Source organism: Oreochromis niloticus, linkage group LG12 (genome assembly GCF_001858045.2).
Source record: "Oreochromis niloticus isolate F11D_XX linkage group LG12, O_niloticus_UMD_NMBU, whole genome shotgun sequence".
Lineage (NCBI taxonomy): Eukaryota > Metazoa > Chordata > Actinopteri > Cichliformes > Cichlidae > Oreochromis > Oreochromis niloticus.
This window is the reverse complement of record NC_031977.2, coordinates 21492207-21514202: the sequence shown is the minus strand read 5'-3', so window position 1 is coordinate 21514202 and position 21996 is coordinate 21492207. Positions and strand designations below refer to the sequence as shown.

General features: G+C 41.2%; 1 long non-coding RNA gene across 3 annotated transcripts; it reads right to left on the bottom strand.

Annotated features, from left to right (window-relative positions):
- Positions 1–9210: 9210 nt before the first annotated feature.
- LOC102082112 (uncharacterized) lies at positions 9211–20936 on the bottom strand. 3 transcript variants are annotated; one of them, XR_003222344.1, is made up of 5 exons: positions 20789–20936; positions 20543–20648; positions 12322–12524; positions 12076–12184; positions 9211–11302 (listed from the first exon to the last, which is right to left on the bottom strand). It is a non-coding gene; the product is annotated as an uncharacterized LOC102082112 (long non-coding RNA). The 3 variants fall into 3 exon arrangements; XR_002063889.2 differs by having other exon boundaries at positions 12322–12466; XR_002063890.2 differs by lacking the exons at positions 9211–11302; positions 12076–12184; positions 12322–12524 and adding an exon at positions 18606–19655.
- Between the last annotated feature and the right edge of the window lie 1060 nt (positions 20937–21996).

Sequence of the window (21996 nt, the reverse complement as noted above, 5' to 3'; positions counted from 1 at the left end):
TTTTCCCCTTTTTTTTCTTAAGTGATGCAACACGAGAAAAGCTGGCCAAAGATGCAGACTGGCTGCATACAGAAACAACTAAGCAATCACACAATCACAAACAACAGGACTTTCAAATATTTCCAATGTTTGTTATAATAACTTCACTTTTGGCAATATCTCTCAAAACTATGCCTAAAACAGTTTCCTGAATAGTTTCTGATGTATAAACTGAAAATAAAAAGCACACTATTCTGCCCTAAATCCTCACCCAGCAAACCTCTCAGAGAGCAAAACCTCCACTGAGTGGAACCATGCAATCCTAGTGCTGAAACCTGGCTAGTCAGCCAGTGAAATTTGTCCCCTTGGTGATGTTAGTGATGCTTTTCAATCTTTAGCCTGTTACAGTAATGTTGTGTGGATTGTGATCTGTCAATAATTTCTTTGAAACCTTGTTAAGTTTTTATCAGAAGCAATGTATTTGTATCTTTACTAAAGCGCCCTAAGAATGAGCACAATTAAAAGTTAAAAGGAAATAAACAAAGATAAAGGAAATCTTTTTTTACATGTTAATCTACAAGTTTTGAAATTTTAGGAAACATGAAACTGTTAAAAAAAAAAAAAAAGGTGAAGGAATTAATAATTATAGTTTGATTATGCTTGAAAGGGAAGGTATTATATATCTGAGTGACCCGCCTAGGTGAAGTGCATGAAACCCTGGCAGTGTTTGAAAAATGACCATGAACTGATGGGTTAAAGCACACAAAGGAAAGTTCTACATATATATTCAAACAGCTTTAGTCATACTGCCATTACAATCTGATCATGTTAACACATTACCATGCATGTGTGTAACATAAGGGCTTTATGACCTTCACACTTCAGTATGTATGAAACACCTTCTACAACATGGGGCTTTAATATGTAATCTTTTCATTATGTGTAGCAATAGCTATGATGGTGTTTGACTTTGAATTTTTTTTTTAGCAGGAATAATAAAGTAAGTGAGACAAGGCCTTGCGCCGTATTGTTAATGTGGAATTTTAATTAATGTGGAATTTTATGAGAAGGAAATTTCTTAACTAACTCCATTGAAATTCTAAGGGGGCTTTTCAAAAGTGTCAAAAGGTGGATTTCTAATATTTATGAAATAACGGAATTATAATAATGGAAGAATGAAATCAGCCCACTTAGAGTAATGGGGGAAATTTAAACACCTGTGGCTCAGTGCCTGCGGAGCGTTAATGTTTTTCGGTGAGAGGAGTCGAGACACGATCAGCCCTCAATCAGACACGCGCATTTTCCCGTGACTGGAATTGTATCTGTCACAAAGTCTAAAAAGTTAAGACCGTCTTAGACTTGCTCAACTGACCTTAATGTCACAATATCAAAAGGATGCATGTGACCACACTCACACATGCATTCACACAGACAGACATCAAAGCAAAAGCACAAGAGCCTGCAGTCCCTCTCCTTCTAAGGCTGGTGCATACTGATGTGTGTGTGTGTGTGTATGTTTTGTGTGTGTGCAGCAGGTTGGAGCAGGTGTGTGTTGTTCTTTCCATTTTTTTTTTTTTTTATCTCTGTGGTCTTCTTAAGCCGGGGGCTGGCTTTTCTTTTCAACACATCAAAAAAAAAGAAGAAGAAGAAAAAAAAAAAAGAGGGGCGGTCCATCATCTCAGAGAATTTCATGGATTTCCCTTAAGGTTACCAGAGGTAACGGTCATTTTTAATAGCCAAAAAACCCCCCCAAAAAACACAGCAATTTTAATAATTTTCCTCCTTGAGATGAAGAATAAATCAGATTTATTTGATAAAACAGTTTAAAGCCTCATTTTCAAGAACAAAGATGCTGAATTGCTGGTGATAGAAAGTACTTTAAATGAATATGTCTGTGAAGGTTCTCAGTCATCCAGGTAATCGTAGTCTAAGCGACTTTTTTAAGTTGCTTGAAGACGTTTCACCTCTTATCCAAGAAGCTTCTTCAGTTCGAAGTTCTAAGGTAAGCTTCTTAAGTTCTAGAGTATCAACTGGGGGTCCATGTCTCTCCCATAGGGCTTAAATCTGGGACTTTCCACCATTTGACCTTACTGAAGAGAACTGAAGAAGCTTCTCGGATGAAAGGTAAAACGCCTTCAAGCAACTTAAAGGAGTCCAGACGCTTTTCTTTCAGAGCTCCTTAGGCTACTTTAAATGAACTAATAAGCGTATAGAAACTAATAAAATAATAATACCAATAATTGTACTGGCCCATGTTGCACAACATATAAAAATTCTGGTATTTTCTTTTTTTCTTCGCTTGTTGTATGCTGTTCTCAGATCTGTGTGACAAAAGACCAAATTTACTGCTGAATTGTCGCTCAACTAAACAGTGCAGCAGTGTGCCCCGGTGACATTGCAGAACTTTCCAATCCATTAATCCACAATGGATTATTGTGGAGGTAGTGCTGATATCATTACCCCAGATTGAAAGCACATTTTCCTACTTACGCCCTCAGCTGATCTGTGTATATAGGTCACTGAATGTCCGTCAGCCATACAAAACAAATTCCTCTTTGACCAACGTTAAAGATCATAAAATGGAAATTCATGAAATACAAGATAACTGAGAGATAAATAAATAAGTATTTCCTTTGAAGCATCATCAACACGTTACCCCAGCAGTTGCCTAGACAGTGCTAGACTGTTGGCACTTGTTAAAATTTGTCTTTCTTCTTCATCTGCTTTGTGGCCTTAGGCTGGAACCGACTTTGTGTTACAATGACACCATCCGTGTCCACGCAATCTACACAAATACAGTTTCTGAACTAGCAGCAGCCATATGGCAGGTTACTGGCCTGCATAATTGGCTTAAACAAGAAACAGAGTGTGCAGTATCTGTGTGTGCATGCGCGTGTGTGCGTCAAAGGGAGTGTGTGCGTAGGCAGCCTTTCCTCTATGTCGCAACAACTCTGTCGATAATCATGCAGCAAATGAGCCTGCTGTCATTGCTGTGGTCCCTTGACAGAGCTGCTGCAGCCAGAGAGCACCCTCCTCTCAGAGACACTCACGCCCAAGACACACACTGAAATCCGAACACCTAAACCTCTTTATCCGTGATGCCAAGTCATTACGCATCATCATCATCATAATCATGGCGTATCACTTTTCCCCTTGAAGTTCTCTACCAGGGTATATAGTATATTCTTCTTTCCCCATCATATTTTTTCTTCTGGAAATGCCCAACCCATCATCTCCTAACACATCTCCTGTCTATGTTCCTGTCACCGACACTGCCTCATCTCTCAGATTCTGAGAGCGTCTCTCACTTTCCCACCATATTTTTCAGTGGGAATAAACTCAAAAGTGGCATTTGGAATGGATACAGAATAAATGTGTAAATGTATAAAAATCCTTTTAGATACACTGCACAAATCATGACGGACTTAAGCTCAGTCAGGAGCATGTGAAAGTTTCCGGTCTCGATTTTGGAGAACCAGATTATTTGATGATGGAAATGTTATTCAAAGTTCATCCAAATTTTGAAATACAACTATGTAACAAATGTAATTTTTAGTTGTTTTTTTAGCTTTGACTAACGAATATATAATGAAATAAGGACATTCATATGACTGGATATACAACGGGTGGTGTAATGTGCTTTAGATGTGGGAAGTACCAATAGTACAGATAAAAAAAAAAAAAAGACTCCAGTCAAAGTTGAAGTACTGATACAACTTGTTTACTCAAGTAAAAGTTAACCAGTTCTCTACCAGCGATGTTTTTACTAACTAAGCCTCATGTCATATTAATAGCATAATGTCACCATCCTTTTACAACCACAATGTACCTATCTTCCAGATTACCACAAAAATTCATCTCGAAATGATTTCTTGAACATGACAATGAGTTCCCTATGCTCAAACGGTCTCAGTCATAAGCCCAGTCACTCCATCTCAATCTAATAGATTGATTAGATTTTGGAGTGCGGTGAAGATTGCATCATAGATTTCCAATTTACCAATCTGCAGGAGCTCTGTGATGCTATCATGTCAATATAGACCAAAATCTCTAAGGAGTGTTTCCAGCACCTTGTTGAACCTATGAAATTAAGAATCAGGGCAGCTGGAAGCAGCAGGGGCTCCAACCTTGCATTACCAAGGTCTACCCAGTGAAGTGTCCAGAGGGGGTAGATCTTGTCAGTACTCTGGATAAATAAAGTAATAATGTCACAACACTTTGCACATGTATTAAAGTTATGGGTCACTCCCTATTCATTTAAATAGGGGCTTCAAAACAGCTGCACAAATAGCTACCCAAGGGTGTTACGAAGATGCCGCTATGTTGTGCTAAGAACCTTGAATTTGCTTTCCACTATTTTACTCCCATTTCTTGGTCTTGTTTGTTGTTTCTCTATGTTGTTCTTTCCTGTATTCGCTTTATTTTCACCCCAACTGGTTGCAGCAGATGGACGCCCTCCGTGGTTCAGCTGGAGGTTTCTTCTTGTTACAGAGGAGAGTTTTCTGTTTTGTTTTGTTTTTCTCATAGGCTTGTTGATTGCTGGGTTTCTTTGTATAATTTTGTCTGCTCTTTACCTTACAATACTAGAGTGGATATTCTTGCAACCACACTTGTTAAACAGCTGTCAACTTCTACTGCACACATTTTTTAGCACCACAACAAATTTAACTTACAATGTTTTCTATTTTATCAGGGGCAGATGCTATCTGTAAGGTATTCTGTTAGAGATTTCTTTTCAGGTTCTTCCTGTCATTATCTGGCATAATTCTGAGGTATCTCTGGGTCATCTAATCCAGCAGCATCTATACTGATAAAAAAAATCTAATGTAAAACCTGATCATCCTAGTATAAGTCAGTTAATCTGTCCAGTTAAGAAGCATAAACCATCATGAATCAGTCCTTGGTCTCCATGTTCTTGGAGCTTCACACTGATCTCCACTTTCTAGCCAATGGTAGTCTGACTGCTGTTAGGTACGGGAACAAAATACTTGTCACTGTCAGATCTTATGCTGTTGCAGTAGCCCTGGGTTCCCCCTGGTGCAGGAAAACACCCAGCATCACGTGTCAAGAACGTGTAGGCCTTTCCTGGGTAACAAAGGCATTGATGCCACTGAGTGAGCATCATGTTCCCCAGACATGAATGAAAGTTTAAAACCTCTGGAACATAATGTATCCTTGCAACATTGCCAAATTGTGCCACAGACCATTCAACAGTTTAGTAATGCCCTGATCCAAATCAAGGAGGGGATGTCGCAGTGCATCATCCACTGTAATTTCAGGAGCGTTTCTGGATGTAGGGACTGCATAAAGACATGTAAAGGCCGTGAACATTACTGAGCTACACTGATGCAAGTTCAATGATTGCACTGAATTAACGCTGAACTTGTTTTCAATCACTTTTGCACCGTAACTATGATTGAAACAATGCTGAAACCAGAAACGGTGTTTAAATCGACATTAAACACATCAAATTGCTAATAATACTAAAAAATATTGTACTTCTTTATGTTACAATAACATTGCAAAACAAATACAGTGAATTAGTCCACAAGGTTGTCAAAAAAGATTACACAGGTTTCCTGGGAACCGTCAGGTCGGCCTCTTTCACAACCGAGGCTCAAACAGTTCTCCACACTTCTGTTAACATACACATAAATACAGCTGCACTCAAGGACAAAACGCAAGCACTGAGTGAATTCAGCACTCGTTAATACTTATCAACGAAATATTTAGTACAAAACATGCCATTATTTACCACAAGATAACTTGCCTGGAAATATCCCAGCATATAAATGTGACACCAACACAAACATACTTTCATGACTGTCTCTGCATTGTTCCCTAGCATTCCTAGTTAACAGGCGTAGCTCCAAAAGAGCAGTGCCATCTGGTGGCACGATTAAAAACAACACCATCTGTCCCACCTACATATATTTAATCTCACTACTAAGCATTAGACACATCTCCACAACTTAACATTGGTTTAAAAGACAACTTTACATAATGTATGAAATTAAGATTAGCTTAAAATCATTTTTGGCTAATTCAAATTGTATGATGTCAACACGGTCATTTTCTGAGTCAAACCATCTACTAAAGAAAAACAAAGGTGCAGTGAATGCAGTAAAGTGGATAATGCATATGAAAAAATGTAAAATAAGCACACTTTGTTAGCTAGCTAGCATAGTATAGGGTCCTAACTAACCTAACCCTACTATCGTCTAAGCTTGCATTCATGTTAGCAGGCTAACTTCATTAAAGTGTCCACTGTGACAGTCACAGATCTACAGACAGTATCACTGCATACAGCATTCAACAATCCACATAAACTATAATGGCGTGTTAGGAAGCACCAAGTCCTTCTCTATTCACCAAGATAGAAGCAAACTGTTTGGTGTAAGTTACCCAGCTCAAACCTCGGTGGCAGCCATCTTGTCTTGCCAGTAAAGAGGAAGCCCAAAACTCAAATGCAGATCTTTTATAGGATCTGAGCTGGCAAGACTAGTTGGTTGGTCAGCTATTTGCAGAAATTTAAAGTAATTAGAAGTGTGAAATGACCTTTAAATTGGGTATGTGTATATATCAAATCAAAATTTATTTATATAGCACATTTAAAAACAACAGTTTTGATCAAAGTGCTTCACAAATTAAAATAAATAAATAAATAAAATAATACAAATACAACGCAAGACGAGACAAACATAGAAACCAACCAAATGATAATCAAACTATCTTACATCAAAGCCAGAGTAAAAAGATGGGTCTTTAAACGAGATTTAAAAGACTGAACAGTCTCAGAAGAGCGAATGGCAATAGGGAGGTTGTTCCACAGTCTAGGAGCTACAATAGCAAAGGCACGGTCGCCTCTGGTTTTCAACCTAGACTTAGGTTGCATTAAAAGCATCTGGTTACAAGATCTTAGTGGTTTTATAGGATTATACAAATGAAGAAGTTCTGTTAAATAGCTAGGGGCAGTGTTATTTAAGATTTTATAAGTGAATAAAAGAATTTTAAAATCAATGCGAAATTTCACAGGAAGCCAGTGTAACTTGGCTAAAACTGGAGTCATATGATCATGCATTCTGGCACCCGATAAAAGGCGTGCAGCAGCGTTCTGTACTAATTGCAATCGGTGAAGAGAGGAGTGAGGGAGGCCTAAATAGAGGGAGTTACAATAGTCCAGTCTAGAGGTAATGAATGCATGAATAAACTTTTCAAGGTCCTTGGGGGAGAGGAAAGGCTTAGCTTTAGAAATTTGACGTAGCTGATAGAAGCTGGATTTAACCACAGTAGATACTTGTTTCTCTAATTTGAAGGAGCTATCCAGGAGTACCCCAAGGTCTCTTACAACGTTGGAGAGGTAGCTAGCAAGTGGGCCAAGGGTAACAGTTAGTTGGTTCAATGGAATATGGCTGTCAAAGACAATAACTTCAGTTTTACTGTCATTCAAGGTTAGAGAGTTTTGAGATAGCCAGGTTCTCACATCGAGAAGACAGTTAAACAATGTATGCAATGGATCTCTGATATTCAAACCCAAAGGGAAATAAATTTGAATGTCATGAAATGAAATATTATATCTTTGGAAAATAGATCCCAAGGGCAACATGTACAGAGAGAATAGCATAGGGCCCAAAACAGACCCCTGGGGCACACCACAGAGAAAAGGAGCAGAGGAGGAGGAGTATTGCCCCATTGTGATAGAGAATGACCTCTCTGAAAGATAAGATTTAAACCATGATAAGGCTGTGCCCTTAAGGCCAACTACTTACTCAAACCTTGATAATAAAATGTTATGATCTACTGTGTCAAATGCAGAAGTCAAATCCAGTAAGACTAGAACCATAGAGCAACCTGAGTCTGTGGTTAAAAGGAGATCATTAAAAACTATTAGCAAAGCTGTCTCAGTACTATGTCGAGGCTTGAAGCCCGACTGGAATTTTTCAGAAATACCATTGGAGTCTAAGAAGGTCTGAAGTTGTTTATAGACCACTTTTTCCAGGATCTTAAAGGGAAGCTTAGAAATCGGTCTATAATTTGAAAGAACACTGGGGTCGAGATTAGGTCTAAGACAATGATGCGTTCAAAATTAATAAAATACAAGGCCCAATAGTATTCAACGCTTCCTTAAAAATACGGGCAGGGAGAATATCATGTGGGGAATTGGAGATTGTTAAGTGGTCAATTATTTCCTTTACATCAGAAAGAGTCACAGGCTCAAACTGCTGAAAGACAGCAGAGCATTTAGAAGCTGGAACTTGATGTGGAACTGCCGATAAAAACGGGGCTCTTAAAGTAGTAATTTTTTCAATAAAATACCTTAAAAAACTTTCACAGAGCCGGAGAAACCTCCTTGTGTGCGGTAGCACAAGGATTAATCACAGAGTTAAAAATCTTAAAAAGTGCGTGGTGCTTGTGACAATTGGTCAAAATAAGACCTGATAAGTAGGCAGATCTGATATTTTGACAAACAATTATGGAGAATTTCTGCTGACACTACGAGCCTTTTATCCTTTTTACACTTCCTCTCAGCACGACAGCATTCGCGCCTGAGAGCACAGGTAGTTTCATTCAGCCAGGGTTGGCATGACGACTTAGTACGTTTAGTCTTATGTGGAGCCACGGTGTCCAGAATAGAGGAACATGTGGAATTAAAAAGGTTGGTAAGCTCGTCAGCCGATAAATCCACAAGACAGACGGAGTCGGGGAGCGCAGAGTTGGCGAAAAGAGTAGAGAAGTTAGTAATGGTTTCAGAATTAATCGAGCGCATCTGGCGTAAGGGACCCTCGCAGTTAAGCTCCATATGTCGTAACATAACATTAAACATAACCACAGAATGATCAGAGATCCCAGAGTCCTTGATATCCGTTATACAAATATCCAGACCATAGGGCAAAACTAGGTCAAGCGAATGACCTTTTAAAATGCGTCGGTTCACTTACCCATTGCGTAAGATTAAAAGTGTCAATAAGGGCAAGGAAATCCTTTGTTAGTGTGCTTGCCTCACAACAGACATGTATATTAAAATCACCAACAATTAAAACACGGTCGTAGCGTAAAAACAGGCTCCCTAGTAGTTCAGCAAACTGAAAAATAAAATCCTTAACAGATTTCGGAGGTCGATACACCACAGCACAAAGAATTGGGGGAGCACGGTTCAGTTCCAGTAGCTGCACCTCGAAGCTGGTGAAAGAGACGGGTGGTAGTTCCCGGCATCGAAATCAAATAAAAATCAAAGCCAATCCTCCACCTCTGCCAGAGATCCTAGGAGAGCTAGCAAAGGCACAATCTGGGGGAAGAAGTTCTGAAAAAGCAGAAGATTCCTCAGGACGAAGCCAGGTTTCCGTCAGATAAAGAAAATCCAGCCCAGTTGAGACGAAAAAGTCGTTTAAAATAAAAGTCTTGTTTGCCAGCGATCTAACATTTAGCAAAGCCATCCGAAGTGTAGTCGGGTTGTTGCTAGTTGGAACAGATCTCAGCAGGCGAAGATTGCTGTAGTTCACACCACCTCTGGAAAGCCGCACCCAGCTCCGAACAGGTGGGCACTCTGCCGGGGAGTCTGGGTGAGCATAGCGTCCAACAGGACTTATCCAGCGATGGCAGGGCAATCTATAGCAGAAGCGGCCCCCGAGAGCATGAGAAGAAGATAGAGTATTTACAAATATGTGGTAGCTGGTCGCATCAAGTGAGTTTAAGTAAGCCTTGAGGTGAACACGAATACCGCTCCGTTTACCCCGTCTCCTATGACGTTTCCTAGGTGGAATGGTAGCTGGAAAGTGGCGTAAATGATCAGAGATATCCGTCGGAGTTGAGAAAAAGTTCCCTGATTGCCACTTGAAACCAGGCGTTTGGTGAGTCAATGGCTGGAGATTCAGAAGAGTTTGATGATCATAGGTAAGAAGCGCAAAGGTGTCAGGATAACACAGAGAAAATAGGATAGCAGGAACTTTCTTAGAAGATTCAACTGATCAATTATCTGGTAATTAAATTTATTTCAGAAGCTAAAATGGTCAGAAGACTGCAGTGGTGAGTAATGACTGTATCTGTTGAAAGGTGACATTTACAATGAAGTCTTCTTGATGAGTGGGGGATTATGACTTTTTTCAAGTTATGGCTACAGCTGGGAAAGAGACCAAGAAAGCTTGAGTTTCATCTAGATTGTTATTTCATATATAAAGTTCCCATTGCGTCTTCTTTCTTTGGCTGCTTACATAAAGTTCCTGCAGATGGAAACCAAACAACACACAATCACATGATGCTAAATGAAGCAATAGAGATCCGTGTGGCTGAAGGAGGAGAGGGAAAGTGGAAGAAATTAAAAGAGAATAGTAGAAAAATTAATCTCAGTGAATTTCCTCTTACAAGCCAAAAAGGCCCTTCATATTTGATATTTTGTGTCTCGGTGGAGGAGGAAAAGAGCAGAGATGCTGAGTGGGCTCACTTGAAGAGTCATCAGTGGCAAACAGTATCGCCAGTATGATACCATACAATCTGCTTCCAGTAAAAGCCCAGGCTAAATTCGTCTTGTGTTGTACACATGGTAGTCAGGTAGCAGAAAAGCGGAGAGACACTGAGTGGGCAACATGAGCCCCGATGAGTATGCTCGCATAAAGCTAAGCCAACTGTTACGCCAACTGCCTAGTTCAAACACAAAAAAGCCATTCTAAAAATGTCAGCTGAAATCGACTATCTGCTCATTTTTATTTGGGAAGACAGCGGCGTAGTGGAGAGTCAAACGATGCCTCTGTGTTATGAAGTCGAGCCATATCAGAAAAATCTCTGGCTTCACACGCAGGACCAGAGAGGGATTTCAGAGAAATACACTGCAGGCTGACAGGCCCTGTGAATGTGAATCATGATTAGAGGACGATGCAAGCCAGCACATGCCCTAAACTGAGCGTTCAGGCTGGTGAAGGATTGCTGAGCTTCCATGTGCCCTTAAGCAAGGCATAAAGGCCTCCAGCAGTTTACATATATTTTCCGATGTCTACAAACCTGTGTACTATTTGTGTAGTTGTACAAGTGAGTTTATGTGCTGTATGTATGAGATACAGATTTGTGTAGGGAACCTCGAGTGACCCAGGAGCAAAATTCTCTGCAGACTTGAGTTCAGGGTTCATTTCCCAACATCTGTGCCTTCAGCTTGGTCCTGTGGTCCAACAAACAGAAACTGGCAGTGTTCTAGTGTGAGCAGCCAATAAGGGATCGTGTCCTTGTCACTGAACCACTGACTCCTACTGGGTAGGTTAAGGTCTTCTAGAAATGGCTGTGTGGGGAACTGAATCTGAAACCTCCAGTTGCTTTTGGTGAGGCTCTCCACTAGAAGCTTAAAAAAAACAAAAAAACAAACCCACTGCATGTGAATCCATTCCCAAACTATCTGGAGAGTAGATTATGCAACAACAATCACTGTACGTAACTGAGGAAAGGAGGATAGATAACAGTTTTAAACAGTATTCAACACGGTTTCAGGACTATTACAATTGCATTCATTGAACTGAGTCGACCCAACATTTTCACTCATCTCAACATTTGAGCCACAACCCAGCAAAGATTCTTGAGGCAGTGGTGCTGTGTGCCTGGACAACAATAGCCGGGGGCAGAAACCATAAAATTACAACAATGTCATTATTACCAGAAGGGACATTGGTTCCACTTCCACTGGTGTTCTACTCACTCACTCTCTGTTCTGCAAAAACAAATGCTACTGTGCAACACATGTTTTTGTGGACTAAGAGGAGGTATTCAGTCACATCCTTCAGGGCTTTTTGATCCATAAAACTGTAGTGAATTCTTGGTTAATAATATTAAATAAGTAATATTTAAATAAGTAATAATCATTAGCTGTGGATCTTAGATTTGCGAGGACTACAAGGACTGCCCATTGTCACCGAATTGGTTCAAAATCTTTTAGGAGCAACCAAAAGGATGGAGAGTGAACCGTAAAGGGCGAATTGTGGAGGGTTCAGTGGTCTCAGGATCTTATCTCAGCTTTTTATGGACAATGCAGTGCTGCTGGCTTCATTGAGTAATGAGCTCCAGCTCACATTGAGGCAGTTTGCAGCCAAGTGTGAAGCAGTAAGGAGGGAGAATTAACACCTCAGAGTTTGGAGTTTCCAGTTGTCAGCAGGAGAAAAGGGTGGGCTGTGTGCTCCAGGTTAGGGATGAGTTGTTGCCTTGAGTGGAGGAGTTCAAGTATGCTAGTTTCCTGTTCACAAGTGAGAGGAGAGTAAAGCTGGAGATTGACAGATAGATTTGTGCAGTTTCTGCTGCACCAATTCATTGTGCTGAAGAGAGATGAGCTCTAAATCAACGCTGTTAATTTATCAGTGCTCCTAAACTCACCTGTGGCTCTGAAAGAATAAGATCACAGATACAAGCAGCAGGTTGCTCCAGTGGGTGGAGTAACTGAGCAGACCCACTAGTCCTCCACATCAAAAGGAGCCAGTTAAGGGGGTTTGGGCATCTGCCTGTGCTTCAAGGACACCTCCTGAGGAATTTCATTGATATTCAAATGGATGGAAAGAAGCTCTTTAATCAATGTTTCTCTGGAAATTATAAGCAGAGACAAGATTTGTAACATTAATTTTGCCCATTACCCACTGTCATTAGATGTAGAGTAGGGATGTTTAAATTAATTTGTCATAAAATGAAACCAAAAGCAAAACTAATTTGACCATGAAGATGGTAAGGAAAATATTCTGCTGGTAGCACAAAAGTAAGTGATGGCGAGAAAGCAAAAAAAAGGGAAAAAAAAATGAGAAAAAAAGGAAAAGAAAAGCTTCCAAATTACTACACAACTCTGTAAAAGCTCCTCTGCATGTGTTCCCACTGGATGCAGAAGGAATGATTTCTGTAGAAAACTCTGAAAAACACTTTTCCTTTATGCACTGCATGGTAATTTTTATATGGCCAATAATGACTGAAATGATGGGGAAACTGTTCCAATAATCACCATTATATTTAGATGTCTGTCTATGAATCATATGTCTTGAACATCAGTGAGATCTTGGCTCAGTGTAGCACACTTTTGTCTCGCAAGACTGATGGATCGCTGTGGCTTGCACGTGTAAAACAGCCAAGATTACTCATGTGGACTGCAATCATCCAGCTCCACAATAGGCACGTTAAGGACAAAATAATCATTCACACTTCATCTTCGTCTTGGCTCAGAAAACTTAGCCAAGAGCTTACAGATGGGCATCTCCTCCCGTTTGTGACTGACAGAAAAAAGGCAGCTCTCTACGACCAAATGGCCAGTGAGCAAACTTTTAAGCAAAACAAATTGTGAGCCAAAGCTTAAAAAAGGGAAAAAGATAAAGTGATTTTGAAAATTATTAAGCTCATTGTTAAATTCTTTTGGGGGTTTTTTCTCCTCTAATCTAAATGGACTAGGACACAGCTACAGCAGATATATAAAGTAGTTCTTTATCAATATTTTAGTTTGAAAGCAAACTAAACCTCCGTGCCAAGAAAACTAAACCCTAAATGAATAAGACAAATGGAGGCTTCAGGAATAGTTATCCAGGCTTCTTGAAGGACATTTAAGGCTCTTCTTTGGATGATGGCTGCCTTTTGTTCTGTTTTAACGCCAAGGTTATCGCACACTGGTTCAATAACGCTTGGGGTTCCATTGTGTGTTTTTATATCATCATGCTTTTACTGTATTGATGGTGTGCTTGAAATCATTGTCATGCTAAAAAATTAAGCCATTAACAAGGAGAAACTTTCCAGATGGTATTTCATGTTGGATCAAAATCTGACTGTGCTTTTCTGTGTTCATAACTCCATGAATTATGACAAGATCCTCAACACCACTCCAAACCATGACAGCACGCTGGAGTCTCCAGTGTGCTTTGCAGATGGCTGTAGGCACTCAGTGTTGTACCTCTCTCCCGACGTCCTCCGTACATACTCACAACAATTTGAACCAAAAATCTCAAATTTGGATTCATCACTCCATAAAATCTGTTGCCACTGAGCTTCAGTCCAGTTCTTGTGTAATTTGGCATACCTCAGTGAAGAATGGCTTCTTGACAGCCACCCTTCCACTGAGAGCATTTCTGATGAGGCTTCAGTGGACAGTAGATGGTTCAGATGCATCTCTCAGGTTGTGTGACAGGTTTTTGCTGCATTTTTCTCTCAATTTCTTAAGGACATGACATTCAGTGAATGTTCACTGTGAGTTTTTTTTTTTATATTATATATATAGATAGATAGTTAGACAGATAGACAGACAGAGTATGTGTAAATGAATGGTTCTAAATGCTGTGTATTTATAGTGTATGATTAATCTCTGTGAGCCTTTTTTTCCTTTTCTTTTTTTTAAGACTCACCTACAGTACTGTGCATTGGTGTGAACTGTGTCTGATTTTAGTTCTCTAATTTATGGGCAGCAAACTAGACAAGAAATAAGCTTGATTTGAAAATAAGGGGGCTGGAAGGATGTGTTGTTTTGTACGCACACACGTGTATGTGTGCATAATCTCTGTAACTTCGGGGAAGAAGGTTGTGACTGAACACCAAATGTGACTGGCTGCATGCTGCAGTCAGTGCATGTCTCAGTGCCTTTGTGTCTCAAGTCTAAAAGTCTTTTGGCCACGAAATACAATAATAAAGTTTGCTTTAGACAGTTTTGGGGGACAACCCGAGTTATTTGCTCAGACAGACAAAAAGAGAGAGAGAGGGACTGTTGCACACAGACAAGATGGAGGAAGAAGGAGCAGAAGAGCGAGCAAGAGACAGATGGGGGACAAAGCTAAATGGATCCAACACATCCCCACTGATTCTGACAAATGGCAGAGTGACAGAGTGAGACGACTGCAATACACACACGCTCTCTGTCACAACTACAGGCATCAATAGTCGCGTGTCACAGTGGCAGTGGTTAGAATCCAAATAAGTTCAGCCAGAAAAAATAAAACCGATTCAAGTAGCAAATAATTGAGAGCAGTCTGAGTCACACACATATATACCAACACATACACAAACACCACCCACCTCTTTTACCCTTTCACTGCAGGCTTGCAGACATAAGGGAAGCATGCCTGTCACAGCATACTAAGCCAACAGCTAGAAGCGACAGTCTGACTGAGTGGTCTGGCAGTGCTTCAAATGCTGTTATTGATCTGTCTAGAAGTCAAGTTATATTGAGAAATGCAAAAGACTTGACTAGTTAACATCAAATGCTACTCCTGAGCACATGCTACTACTGTATGATGTATGATGGACATATGATGACTACAAAGCCAACAAAAGAGCAGGCATCTTCTGATGTTTTTTTGTTTCATTGCTGATGTCGAAGATAAAACCTCAGTCCTTGACAGGTCTGTTCACTTTGTTCACTTTACACTAGAATATATATGTCGAAGGTAAAAAAAAAAAGAAGAAGAAAAGAACCATATAAAAGACATGCTGATGTAAGATTAATTACACACAAATTAAAGTATTACATAGAGCCTGAATATATTAGATCAAATATGGATTATATTTATTTATTTATTTACAAAGAAATAAATGTTTAAAATCAGTCTTTATCAGTAAGAAAAACTGTAAAACCTTTTAATTCAGGTAAAAGTCTAAAATTTATATCCTTCACATTTGTCATTTGTGTCCAGTGGGCCAGATTAGAGTATTTGGCGGGCTGATTTTGGCCTCCGGGCCTTATGTTTGACACCCCTGATCAAGAGTTTGTTTCAATGGGTTTAAAATATAAACAGACATCACCAGATAATATAATCACCAGCTAAACTTGAACACCTGTAGCAGACCTGCAGATTATATGTACACAAACAGAAATTAGTTGAATTCAGTTTTGTTTACCTGTACATGCCATTTTGGTTAACTCCTGGCATTTTATTGCGTAGCAAACATTGTAAGTCCCTATTAGATGACTTTCTCACATCAGATCTATTGCCAACAGTAGGAAGGACGAACTTCCTTTTAACAGGAAGTGACCTCCATCTGAACAAGGTTCAGGGAGGGTCAGCTAGGCTGGCGGTAAGGTGAAAGAAAATCACATAATAAGGAGTATGGACTAGTTATATCACAATCACTTAAAAAAAATAAATAAATAAATTTTTTTTTTGCCTGTCCCATTTGGTTCTTTAGCCATCAGAATTGTTGTCTGAAGACCAACAAGGATACCAAATGGATTTATTTTGCCAAATGGATCATCATGGCATTGCCGTATTGGTCCATTTGATCAAACTTTGTTGTTATTATTTACTTTATTTTCAGTTGTTACAGATGGGACAGACATGACTGGGGGATAGGAAAGGGAGAAAGAAAGAGAGGAAGGAAAAGAAAAACAGAAGGGAAAAGGGACAGTGAGAAAGGGCACTTACAAAGACAAAGAGAAAAAAAAAATCTCCTGGATCACCTGTTGAGAGAAAAAGAAGAGAAAACAAGCAAAAAAAAACAAAAAAACAAAGCAACATACTAAACACAACACCATCACGTTAATCTAGCTAAGTGTGAACAGCAGTAAATACTAAATATTGAATGTTGTTGTGCAGCACGCAGGACAGACAGCGCACAATGTGCTTTGAAGTAGCAGCTAAGAAAGGTGTAGTTTATGTCTATGAACAGTGAACACCCGTGTGCACACCTGTGTGGATCAGCGCGCTTGTATACAAAAGGTTTCCTCATGTAACGGTCTGCTAGAGGGTGTGGAGGGCCATAGCCCCGTCCCCCAGGGCATGAAGCAGGCATGGAGGAGATCCAGGCTCCAGACATCCAGAGGCCCCAGAGTGCGAGAGCCCAAGGAGTACCACCGGAGGGCCATCCGTGCCACCCTCCTGGGAAGGGCTGAGGAGATCCCCAGACGAGGGGTCACCCAGTAGCCACGGAGCAGAAGCCAGAGGGGCTGCACCGGCGTGCCCGCCGGCTCTGCCGGCAGCCAGCTGTGCCAGAGTGAACCGAGTTGCAGGCCCCGAGGCCGGAGGCCCAAGGGCCCCCTTTGCCCTGGAAGAGGCCTGACCGAGCGACAGGCACCAGGCCCCGCCAAGTAGCCACCGGGAGTGAGCTGGTGCATACCTGAGCGCCCAGCCCCGGACACCAAGAACCACCAATGCACCAACCCCTGAGGGCATCAGTTACCGGCAGGGAGTGTGGTGAGGGGAGATTGGCCTCCACACTTTGGAGGGCCTGGGAGTTCCCAGGGAGGTAGAGTCTAAGACCCGACCTGACATATAGACACAGACAAACAGGCACACACAGACACAAACATGCTTTCCCACCCTCATGCACACATATACAAACACTCAGCACTCACCCAACGTAGGGATAGACATACATGGACATGTACACACAATCATACTCCCCAAACATACTCTATACCCCGGGTCCAGGTACCCTCGCCCCCAGAGGGGGCACCCAGACCCAAGAGATGTGACCCTTTCCCCCGGGGTGGAGGCAAGCAGACCGCCCCAGGCTCCGCAGCAGAAGGGAGGCCAATCGGACAGCCAACACCTCCTCCCAGTCCCCCGCCCCGATGGCTAGTAGAGAACGGGGGTGTGTGAAGACCCCATACCTCCCTCCTCCCGCTCATGTGTAGTGTTGCTGCGTGTTGTTCTAAAGTGCATTTAAAACAAGGGAGGGCATGGTGCTGCTGCCAGAGAGCAGCAGGTGTTAGCACGGCCCCTCCCGAGAACCCTCAATGTCTACATGGATTTAAAATTGAGAGGTGGGCACCGGCGCCAGAGGTAGGGTTGAAAACACAGACCGTCCACTGGACGCCGTTAACGTGGTCACCCTCAAGGCCCTATATGTATGTGTGTGTTATGAGAGTGTGAATAATGTGGATGTCTAAGCTGTGGAATAAAATTGAGGCACAGGTGGCCAGAAGGGGACAGAGGGGGGGAATGCCTCCCCTGCACCCTGGTGACACACCCGCACCCCAAGGCCCTACCTGTGTGGGTGGGTGTGGTGGAGCGGGAAGAGGGAGGCAGCCGGGGATGGGGAGGAAAAGAAGGGAGGGGCAAGATGCCCCTCCTTAGGGCCAGCTCCCCCGCTGACCCCAGTAGGCACCCCCGTCCTCTGGTACCCACCAAGGCAAGGGAGCCCAGGCCCATCCAGACCGGGGCCTACGGCAGCAGCACCGCCAAGCCCCACAGGACCTGGGGAAGCCCACCCTACCCCACCGCAGAGGAAACTGTACCCACCCCAACATTCAATCATCTCCAGACTACACAAGACAATAGACACCCAGGTTAGGTTTATTCTCCACCTCTCCTATGTCTCTCCCCCACCTGCAGAGTGGACTTCTGCAAGGATGGAACAACCTCCCTGCCAGTTGAAGAGCCCCCCAGTTAGGCCGATGCACCAGAGGCCCCCTGTGCCAGGGCTGAGCCCCCGTGCACCCACCCGCCCACAACCTCGGTGACACACCGACGAGGACCGAAGCCCCCAAGGCCCAGCCAGAGCCCCATCACGGAGACGAAGCACCCCTGAACCCCAACCCCCCACGCCTGCCCCGGATCCACTCAGGGGCAGCCAGGCTACCAGGCCAGTAACCTACGTCTGCCAGTACAGACCATCCCCCAGCCCCGCTGCACGCAGCCACGAGGAGAACACCCTCTAAGAGCGACCAGAGCCACTAACCAGGTTATGACCACAACCCCCCGGGTTGAGCCCTCCAGGGATAACGTCTCTAGGGGTTCTCCTGGCGCCCTAAGCCTGTCCCAACCTCCAACCCCACTTAATTTTTTTTTTTAGATACTATGTTCCTAATTTTGGCACATATGAAAAAAGGAGCTGCAGAGATTTTTCTAATGTGTGAAATGAACGACATACCCTGGCCAAACATTAGTCTAACATTCTGCACAGCATTATTGCAGCCTAAAGGAATGCTAAATACAATAATGTAGTTTTGCCTGAAGCTATACGTTTATAAAGTAGGCTTTATATCTTTAAGATATGCTACTTTAATTGATTTGTGTCATGTGGGTTAATAGCTAAATATACCTGGTAGATATCCTCTGGGTGGAAAAGTCTGCAGTGGCTTTTTTGTTTGTTTTGTTTTTTAAATATGGCCTAATGGAGGTTTATATTTTTCCAGGCTTCCCAGCAGTTCTGTCAGTCAGATCAGTTTGTTCCTGGCCTAATTTCATAAAAGCATGGGTGCATTGTGTTCTTGGCAACCACTAAACTCTTTTGTCTCTTACAAGTTGGGCTGATATTGTTTCTTTTTGTTTTGACTGGTGGATAAAGTGTGACGGCCTGGAAAGTTGTTTTCGTGAGTCCTGATCAGCGACTCACAGGTTTGTGAAGTGGGAGGCAACAGTGAATAAAACTGCAGGATTAGTTTAGCCGCCTGTGCGTGTATCCTTGTTGCTTTTCCATTCATCTTCTTAACTGTTTGTTCAGTTCAGGATCACAAGGGGGGCTGGAGCCTGTCCCAGCGTTCAGGGGTACACCCTGGACAGATCAGCAATCTGTTGCAGGGCTAATACATAGAAAACCATTCACACTCACACCTAATACCAATTTAGAATCAAGAATAACGTAATGTAACGTCTTCGATCTATGGGATGAAGCAGAAGTATCACCCAGAATCTTCTTGGTGTGAGTGCTGGGCTGTCCCAAGTTCTTTTTCACTTGAGAGTCTGACTTGTGTGTGGGTTTAAAACCATATGCTCCTGGTCTGAAGTATGTCCACACCCTTCAGTGGTCATTACCTACAATAAGGTGTGAGGAATTTTGATCACATGGCATGACATTGACTGTACATCTGCACAGAAGTTTTCAGTACTAAAAGAAAAACTACTAAAAATTACCAGAAGAACTGGTAAAGACAGTACAACGTGTGCACACACTGTGCTTTAAGTGTATTATAATTGCAAAGAAAAAGGAGATTCTTGGTTACCTGCAGGCCATCAATGCACGTAATGCAGGCCAGTCATTTATTTATTTATTTTTTAGTTTCACCAGCTGCTGTGTGCTTTTGCACAGATTATTATCCTGTATTTGATTTCATTCACAGTTTCCAGTGCACTTTAGACAGCTGGAACTAAAGATTATTGATTTACATTTAAACTGCTTAAATTCTAAACATCTTAACTCAAAATCTGCTTAATAGCATTTTCCCAAGCTTTTAACCTCATCTCACAGTTGTTTGCTCCAGTTAAACAGAGACATACACAAAACACAGAACAGATGAATACCATAATTAATATGAACACTAAAATAAGACTGTGTAAGACAGTGGTGTGGGTGCATATTTAACTTTAAAAGAACCCCCCCCCCAAAAAAAAACCCCAAACGTGTGCTTTCCCCAAACCGATAGCTTCAAAACAACATAAGATCAGTATGGTAAGATTGGTCAGATCAGATAATCATTATTTTATTTTTATTAATCTTGGTTGGTATTTAATGTGTCTCTTTGGCTTGGTAAGTCTGTGCTTTGAAGCAGGATTTTATATTATCCACATAAGTTCAAGTTTAATCCTGGCTTTTCTGTGTTGCAAAGTATAAACAGAAGGGAAAAAAGTATAAACAGGCAGTATATTGCCATATATTACATTTTAGATTAGCAATCAACAGGTAAAAATGACAGCCTACTCACCAATAAATTCTCCAGAAAATAGCGTCACCATTCCTAGAAGATTCCTCACACCAGTGAAGATTATCTGATGTCACCTGATTGGTACTCTAACCCAGTGTTTTCCAACCTTTTGGGGCCACGGCACATATTTCACATTAGAAAAATCACATGGCACACCACCAAACAAAAATGTCACTAAAAGCATATTGATCATTTTTCCCTGTGCACCAGGCAGAGGGGAATTGGCTGGATTTGTCCCCAGTATACCTTTTTTGCTTTCTACTGACTACTACTCATGATAAGGCTTTCATCTGGCTCGACATTTTCTCCAGGACCCAGGTCAGACTGACTACTTACAAAAAAATCTATTACTATTTCGCGCTGCGTTGTTTCACTGGCAGCATGACGAGATAAATTCTTCTTCGTCTTCTTCTGTTTTACTGGCAGTTAGCAATACATTTCATTGGAGCAATAGGTTGTATCGCCCTCTAGTGGAAGAGAATGTAATTGTTCTGTCCGTTACTCATGCCGGACGCGACTTCTTGCTCCAATTAAATTGGTCAGAAGATACCGATGTGCAGAAGAAACCCTGGTTTACTTCATAACCCTTTTTTGTGATCCCCACTTTTAGGGTAAGTGAATCCATATAATTGAATTATACCCTGGATATGTAGGGCCCAGATCCTACAGGTGACACTGTCCAAAACATCCCACAGATACTTTCAGAGGGAGCTTGTTTGTAAAAGGGTCAGCAGTCTAGAGACTTTCATGTATGTGGAGTTGAGAGGATGTAGTGAGTGAATGAATAAATGAATTCATGAAAAACCTTTGCCCTATGATAGCTTGGGATAAGCTCGAACCACCCTGTGACCCTGAACTGGATAAATAGAAGAAAATGGATGGATGGAAGGATGGAATGTATGGGGCGCCGTTTGTAAAGTGAAACATGCTGAAACAAACGGCAACATTTTTCCACATTTAGCTCAAAACCTTACAAAAACATGTTTTTTCGAGTCATTTTTTCACAACATCTGGTAAAATATTTGTAACTTTTCATATTTAAAACACAATTTTAAATGTTAATGTTAAATGTTAAATCTAAATGTTAAATCTAAATATTATATTTAAATCTAAATGTTAAATGTTAAGCTAAATATTTAGTTTCCTGTAACATTTAGATATAACATTTAACATTTAGATTTAAATATAATATTTAGATTTAACATTTAACATTTAGATTTAAATATAATGTTTAGATTTAACATTTAACATTTAGATTTAAATATAATGTTTAGATTTAACATTTAACATTTAGATTTAATATTTAACATTGTGTTTTAAATGTTGTAAAAAATGACTCGAAAAAACATGTTTTTGTAAGGTTTTGAGCTAAATGTGAAAAAATTTGCAGTTAATTTCAGCATGTTTCACTTTACAAATGGCACCCCATAGGAATGGAAGTCATTTAAATGTTT